This window comes from Parasteatoda tepidariorum, chromosome 11, assembly GCF_982258835.1.
Source record: "Parasteatoda tepidariorum strain Cologne lab strain chromosome 11, Ptep-v5.0, whole genome shotgun sequence".
In the NCBI taxonomy this organism is placed as follows: domain Eukaryota; kingdom Metazoa; phylum Arthropoda; class Arachnida; order Araneae; family Theridiidae; genus Parasteatoda; species Parasteatoda tepidariorum.
In genome coordinates, this window is record NC_141765.1 from 31,696,807 (window position 1) to 31,704,058 (window position 7,252).

A 7,252-nucleotide genomic window follows, 5' to 3' on the forward strand; every position below is an offset into this window, starting at 1 on the left:
TTCTTATAAATACGAAGTAGAAAATTATTTTGAAGTTCGAGTGAAAACGAGTTCAAATAAGGAACAATTTAAAACAATTGTTTCTTCGATTGAAATTCGACTTTAAATATAATATTTACAAAAGTAGAAAAAAAACATGAAATTAAAGAAACCTAAAGAATGAAAAAACTATCATCACTGAAGTTTTAACGTAAATAGTGTCTTAAGCAACCTAATGTTTTCTAAAAGTAATAATAATTCAATTATTGACATTACTTACAATTTTTTTAACTAATTTGTTTGGAAGAAAAGTGTTATTTTTAGACTTATTTAAAAATTAGAGTGATATAAGACATTACATTTTGCAAACATATATAATAAAACAACTAATATTTAGAAGTTGTGTGCTTAAAGCTGCCTGACTCTTATCTATTAAATCTAACAATTGATTCTACACACGGAATATGATTTAGATTTGAATTATGACATAGATAGAATTTGATATCACATATTTTCGTGTGTTTGCTTAAATTTATTATCATTTATTATAATTTATTTGCTTAAAATTTTTTTTGTTGTTTTTTCAAATATTTTCAAAATATTACATTGAATAAAAAATGTTTTTGCTTCCAAAAATAAAATTAAATAAAAAAAATCTTAGTATTTGGTTTTTTGACACTCGTAATACACTGGAATGAGGATAGGAAATTAATTTTTTGCCGTCATATGCCTGCTCTCTGATACCAATTTCCTTTATGTTTTCACAAAATACGATTGAAAAGGGTTAACAGCAATGCTCTGCAAAAGTTGAGAAACAATATTAACTATTAAAAATCAGAATTTCCATGTGAAGAAAGCAATGGTGCCAATAAAGCATCAAATGCATATCAAATTTTGAGGAATATTTGGAAATTTGCGAGAAAATATTTTTTTGAATAACTTAAAAATTTAAAAACCCACGAAATGCAACAATTAATTTCCAGGGCTGGTTTAATAATTTCGTAAAATATTATATGGATTCATACGCACCCATTTAATGTGTTCAGAAAAGAACTTTAACCTAAGGTAATGCAATTCTGTACTCGACTGTAAAAGTTTCAGAAACAACTTATAAAGTTCTCTTTTGGAATTCTCTAAAATTTTAATCTGGGGTTTTCTTAATGACTTTGACATACTTAAACCTTTTTATGTTTAGCTAATTTCTTATTTCAGAGGTTGTAAAGATAAGCCATTTACCATACTCTGCATACAAATCTCTCGAAGTTCTTTTATTACCGAAATTGAGAAATTTGCTAGGAAAACATGGTTTAAGGATGTCGAAGTCTCGGAACGTCCAAATTGAAAACTAAAGAATTTTAACCCACTTATCGTTCTACTCGTAAAAAGTGGTATTTTAACCTGCAGTCTGCTCCGCATAGCCAATTCGGTGTTATCAGATAAAGAAATTTGTATGGGGGTGAGATATTTTACCATATTTTCTCTTTTGCTAAACCACCAGTGGATTAAAAGTAGTTTAAAAACTGGTACAGCCGATTACAGAAGTATATTACATCAGGCGGAAGTTACTTCAATGATGCAGCCTCAGTTGCTAAGAATAGGCTGGTAACCCTGCCATAGAAACATTATCCAAGCTAACATTTTCCGAATTGTACTAACAAATGCATATCTGATTTAGTAGATGTCAGGAGTTATCATTCTATAATGTATTAGTAGTTTAAACCAGATCGGTGTTCAGTGCGGAAAAAAAAGATCACCCTTAATAACTTTTGATCTTGAGATCAGATTTTAACGTACTAAAACTCAATCTTAAATGTTCGAGAGGGCGACCTCAAATGTGCTAATTAATTGGTGCAAATGGTACTTTAAGTTACGACATCAGACACAAAAACGTAATTTCTCTGAATAAACATACCTTATTTTCGACAGATTAGGATTTCTGACCCTCAAAATAATGGTAGAAGCAGTCTGGAAAATATAGTATCAATAGTTTGGTTAGGAGAGGGGTCCAAAGTTTGGACCTCATAATGTTAATTTTACTTATTGCGTATTTCATCATATCTAAAGAATTGAAGATAATTGAAAATTTTTGCACACAATTATAAAATTCGTTTTTCCAAATGCAAAAAGTAATTTTTAGTAAATAGTTAATTTGTTATTATTTCATAGTAGTCGAGAAATTTTTTTTTAAAAATCTGCATGACAAAATACTACATTTGAGTGAAATCTGTCATAATTCTTAAACAATCGAATTTTAAAAAAGTCGTATTTTTAAATTCTATCTAAATCTGATACCGGAATACTAAAGACCACGGCAATGCTGACTGTTTATCATGCTTACCATTAAAATCTGAACTTGAAATAAAAGTTCAAGGATATTGCCTTGAACCAAATTTCTGAAATCGAGACTTACCGGTAAATGTTCTTCTAATCCAGCAGCAGCCTCTAATGACCCGCTGTTCCGTTTCATATCTTATATTACAAAAAAAAAAAATTTAAGTATCAATTTTTAAAAGAATTAAAAGCTTGCATTATAATTGTGACCAACAACTGCCAAGAAGAAAAGTCGCTAAGAGAAGAGAGTGAGTTTTTAAATGACGCTGGATTGTAAATTTGCTACCCATTACTGCCAAGGATTTAGCTAAAGCCACTCTGTTCGATTAACATTAAGGAAAACTCTTAAAAATATTATAGTTTGGAGGACAATTATAATGGTAGGATAAATAAGCATGATTAAGTATATCTTACAGTTTACAGGATGAACGAGCAACAAGTATGTATTCTGGATTGCCACAAAACAAATATATTAGACGAGTTACATCATGGGCATCTTCGGGCAGTAAAAATGTAAGCAACAGTTAATTCGTACGTGTACTGGCAAGACATTGACCAAAACTTGAAAAAATCTGCGAAAAACTGAACTGTCCTTGGTTTAAAACTGACCCATCAAAAACAAAGGTTCATCATTGGCAGTGGATTAAATAACACTACCCCAACTCGGGCGGGAATACGATCCAGAAATAATACACTACATATATTGGTCAACAACTTGTGACTCATGGTAGCACCTGAATACTTAAAAAAAACTATAATTATTTTGAGCAAATATTAAATTAAGGTAGTATTTGTTCGCTTTTTTCGGTGGTTATCATTACGAATTTCCAAAGTTTTAATAATCCCTACATTTTTAAAGCGACAAAATGATGCGTGAACTGTATCTAAAACATTCTGCTTCTTTCATTCAAAAAAGTTGTACACTCTAGTATATGAATATCAAGAAAAATAATAATATTCTTATATTTCATAAGATATTTTTTAATTCACTTTATAAATAAAAATAACCCTTAACTAAACTTTGAATATAATTATTGTAAGATAGTGAGTTATTTTCTTGTATTATTAAGATAAATTTCATTCCAATGTTGCTATTCAGTAAGTGTATATAATGTTCCAATTTAATAGTTTTCTAAATTCCGCCTTTTCATCACGATTATTAGTTCTTTATTAATTCATACTAAAATAATTTAAATTAAAATCTTTAAATTACAATAAAATGAATGATTATAAATTCCCGGATGTATTTTCATAGTGTTCTTGTTTCATGTTATAATTTAAAAAATATAGTGTTAAGTCTGAGATAGGGCGCATTTATAATTCTTGCAAGGGAGCGCATCTAAGTCTATGTACGACACTGATCATTGAGAATTTTCCAATATACCTTAGAAAAAAAAGTGCACATTGGTTTCTCAGGACATATTTTTAAACGAATGATTCTCTCCAATGTTGACACCTATTCAAATTGTCTTGAAGTTTACCCTATGAAAACAGTCAACTCGTTCAAAACAATTGAATGTCTCAGAGACTGTTTTTCACGGTTTGGACTACCTGTAGTTTTAGTTTCCGACAGCAACCAATAGCCCATTGTGCAGCTCTAGTGCGACGTAAATGAACAACAGCAACAACAAAAGCCGACAGCAGCACACAATTTACTTCTCAAGAGTTTCAAACATTTATACAAAGCAATAGCATTACGCATGAGATTTGCCCCTTTCAAATCATCCAGCAATGGACAAACAGAACGCTATGTACACACATTTAAGCAATCTCTCCGTGCTATGCAGAACTTTGCAGGAAATATTCAGCAAGAGGCACCTTCCTTATGCACATCGCAACGGTCCTGAATGTATGATGGGCAGAGACAGCCTGGCTGGTATGGTGTTGAGCCTATGTCCGAGAGGTCGTGAGTTTGATCTTCATTGACCTAAGAAATGAAAATTGGAGTACGCTGAATTTGTCGGGGTCACAAAGTATCCAAGCTCTCATAACAAATCACAATACCTATGTGGGCACTAGATCGGAGATTGATCATGTTCTGGTTTAGGTCAAAATTGGAATATACGGATGCCTGGATGGGGTGCGTGTCTGTCCTCTCTGTGAAACGGGATGTGACATAAATATGTTGTCTTCGGATCATCCTCAGGGTTGTTTCCCAGATCGTCACCAATATTCTCTGTGCAGCTCTAGTGCGACGTAAATAAAAATACCGTACCGTGCCTAATATGTATGACAATCATGATTAACCCGGCTATGTTTTTTTTTCTTCACCAAGAGACATGAGAACTAGAATAGATCTTGTTCTTCCTGACTTGGACGGAAGAATCAAGAAGGTTAGGAAAAACACGTATATCTTCCAAGATTATGCCTTTCACGAAGGTGATAAGGTGGTTATTCAAAACTATCATTCACCCAATTCAAGACGGAAACTTGGAACAGTTATCAGAAATTATTTAGCTCTTCATTACACAGTTAATGTTCAAGGTACATTTTATAGACGACACGTGGATAAAATACAGCCAACTGGAGATCAGATCTTGAATAATACTATTAACGCTCCCCAAAATAGTTTTAGCTGTGAAAATCTACGCATCGACGCTGATCATATTTCTTCTGCACCCACTAATTCTGGTGGAGTTATACAAGAAACAATATGGACAGGTCAAATCAACACAGGAAACACGTCATTCTTCTCCAACCAAGAAACCAAGTCCAGCTGTTTTGTTGATAGAAGTACTCAATCTTCAACTTCTCAACTAATTCCATTTCAACCGAGGAAATCCCAAAGGGTTTAAAGGTCTCCTAAGAGAGTCTAAATTTTCTATTTTTAAAGGGTGTGGAGTTGCGGTGTATTTAGCCATTCAAGGCTATGTTTACGCATCGGGAAGAACACCAGCTAGTGTTGCGTTGAGACGCAAGTACTATATTCTAAATTAAATATTGTTAATTATAAATAAATCATGCTTGTTAATTATAAGATTGTTTTCTTTTAAAACCTCACGCAAAGGAACAGCACATCTTTTAAAGAAATGTTTCAACTGAAGAAAAGTGACCTAGGTTCTCTCCCTATGTAATGATTATACAATTGATAGAAACTGATCCTCTCTTTCAAAACGTAAACCAGGTTGGCGAAATTTCTTTGCTTATCTCCTTTTAACAGTGTCCTGTTATTTTATCCCGTTATTATATATTTTCCGGTAATTTTATCCCATATATTGTTATCCTGTTATTAAGACAGCGCATTTATTTTTCAAATAAATGCACTGTCTTAAGACAGATAATATAAATGCCCAATCACTAAGTACAATACGAAATTTTTTCTTCTTCATAATTTGAGAACCCCGAATAACCGGTCCCGCAGTGGACTGATCGCTAAGACACGATTCCCAGTAGATCACCGAAGTCAAGCATCACTGGCTGCCGTCGGTGTGCAAGTGGGTGACCACTTAGATCAGTATGCGTAGGGACCGAGAGTGTGCGGTATTGGTCTTCGTTAAACTGTTCTACAGTAAAGTGCTCAACTTCGCGTGCAGGTAGTCGAGCTACCGAAGCGGGGGTGCCATCCCCTTTGCAGAAGATCAAAATTGTGATGGCTTGTCTTCGGATCATTCACAGGGATGTCTCCCAGACCGTCGCCAATAGCCCATTGTGCTGCTCTAGTGCGACGTAAATGAACTACAACAACAACCCCAAATACCCTATCTTGGATACTCTATAAAAAAATTAAAGCTGAAATTATTTTATGAAAATGAACCAATGACTTTCGGAATTGATTGGAGAAGTAAATTTTTTTTACGAGGGTTGTAAATTAAATAGTGGCAAGTTAACCTTTAAACTCACAGAAGGACGGGCATGCGCAAATTAGATATGGGAGCTGTGAGGTGGGGCTGTAGAGTGCGAAAAAAAGTCGATTAGCTTAGAAGGCTAGTTGTTGTGTGGCGTTAAAGTGAGGAGTTTCGTTTCCATCGCTCTAAAGCATGTTTTCAAAAGGTGATCAGCGGTCGTGGCTTATAATCGAGGTTGCCCGTGGCAAGAATGCAGCAGAATGCTATCGAGGATTAGTGGAAGCCTTTGGAGCAAATGCTTTACCATATAGGACAGTAGCACGATGGATTCAAGCATCTCGTCTCTTTTCGTCATTAAGCCTTTTCACAACATGCTTTAGAGCGATGGAAACGAAACTCCTCACTTTAACGCCACGCAACAACTACCCTTCGAAGGGTAGTTGTTGCAAATCGACTGTTTTTTGCACTCTGCACATCGACAACAGCGCCACCTCACCGCACCCATACCCTATTTACGCATGCGCGCCCTTTTGTGAGTTTCAAGGTTAAGTTGCCACTATTTAATTTGCAACCCTCGTATAAAATAATACTTATATCGGGCGCAGGTGCGGTATTTTCTTTCCAGATTTTATTTTGTCATCTTTCAACGCATATGCGAAAAGGTTCAACAAATCATGCGGACTTCTTAATTTCTAAAATTATGAAATATGCGAATTTACAGTCTTGTTTGCTTAATATAAATAATTGCTTATAAGTATTTTCTTGTTTAATTGAGATACAGACGAGAAGGGAAAGTAAGATACATCCATTCATGTTGCGGCCGCAACTGTGAAAAGCAGTTTCTGCCCATCGAAACGAATAGTTAAAGAGAATTATGAACTTCAACTTCTCCTTTTCGATAATGGAATTTTATTGGATGGAAAAAACAGCTGTGTTTATTTTCGTTTTTGAGTGAGTATTCGGAATGAAGTGAGGGAAGCGGCGCCTTCGTTTTGTTTCGTAAGTTTTGCGAAAGATTAATGTTATTCTTCATTAAATACGTTGTTTTTTTGTGTTTAATTTATTTTGAAATTAATTTCGGCGTCTTAGATATTTCAGATGAGTGTAAAATTTTTTATTTTCTAATTCTATTTGCCTAGTTCATGTTCATTGGTCTT

The 7,252-nt window shown here is 34.0% G+C and overlaps 1 protein-coding gene across 2 annotated transcripts in view; it reads left to right on the plus strand.

The window, feature by feature from the left end:
* Nucleotides 1-6,956: 6,956 nt before the first annotated feature.
* The window catches only part of LOC107448948 (uncharacterized), a 40,878-nt gene continuing 40,582 nt past the window's right edge, over nt 6,957-7,252 (plus strand). Inside the window, exon 1 of one of the 2 annotated variants that reach the window (XM_016064321.4) lies at nt 6,957-7,094. The gene's annotated coding sequence lies outside the window, so the exon portion shown is untranslated. Of the gene's footprint in view, nt 7,200-7,252 lie in introns of both variants that reach the window. The other variant, XM_016064322.4, reaches the window with a different exon arrangement.